The following is a 1,228-nucleotide window of genomic DNA, read 5'->3' as shown; positions in this document are numbered from 1 at the left end:
ATAATATTCATTATTTAAATGAAGAAATTGATAATAGAATATGAAATATATTATAAGGACTAACATTTTAATAAAAAAAATTTTGATGAAAAAATAGTTTTAATTAGCTTTGAATGCTACAAATATACAATATTATAATAATTATTTTATTAAAATTTATAAAATAAAAAAAAATAAAAATAGTAGCTGTTATATACTTACATATCAAATGTTATAAATTACCAATATTTATCAGGAATAGCAGATATATTTGCAAGAATTATGTTCAAGAATTAAACATGAACAATGTTTCTAGTAATGTTTATTTTTGTCATCCTGTAAAAATAACATAAAAAAATTTTATAACAAGTTTATAGTAATAATTTAGTATTATACAATAATATATCAATAATACAATAATAATTTAATAAAAATCATTATTATCAATTGAATATTTATATATTATATATTTTATTTTAATTGAATATAATATATATATTATATAAAAAATATTTTGATAAAATATATATTTCAAATATTATTTTTTGTTTTTCTGTTTTTGCTTTCTATTCTTTCAAATCTCATAAAATATTGATATTGAATTTTTTTGCATCAAATTATATCATTTTTAATTTCTACTCTTTTTATATTACAATTTCTTTAAGTTTTATTTAAAAATAAAATATTCAGCCTAGTTCTTTGCAATTATTTTAATTAATATAAATGTATACACATTATCTTTTTTAAAAAAAATTAACGGATTTAAAATGAAGAAATCTAAATATTCATAACAAAATTTCCATTTCCTTCTAAAAGAAAACAAAAGATAAAATATAGAATTTAATTAATTTTAATTTTTTTTTTAAATAATGATATAAATATAATTTGTAATATACAATTAAATAATTTGTAATATTTGTAATATAAATATAATTTGTATATATTCATAATACTCTAACATTAATATCTTAAATATTTTATTTTAATATTTTACTCTAATAAAAATATATTAAAATAATATATTAAATGGAAATTATGAAAAACAATAGATGTCGATTGTATAATAATATGGATAACAATATCTATTATTAATAAAAAAATTATAATATATTAAATTGCTTCAAAAAAATATATTGAATATAATATTTAATTTGATATATTAGAAAAATCACTATTTTAATTATTTTAATTTAAACTTTTTAAATCGTATATTTTTTAATATTAAATTTTGTTATTATTTGTTAATAAG

The sequence above is a fragment of the Apis dorsata genome, unplaced genomic scaffold (genome assembly GCF_000469605.1).
Source record: "Apis dorsata unplaced genomic scaffold, Apis dorsata 1.3 scaffold_228, whole genome shotgun sequence".
NCBI lineage: Eukaryota > Metazoa > Arthropoda > Insecta > Hymenoptera > Apidae > Apis > Apis dorsata.
This window is presented reverse-complemented; position numbering follows the sequence as displayed.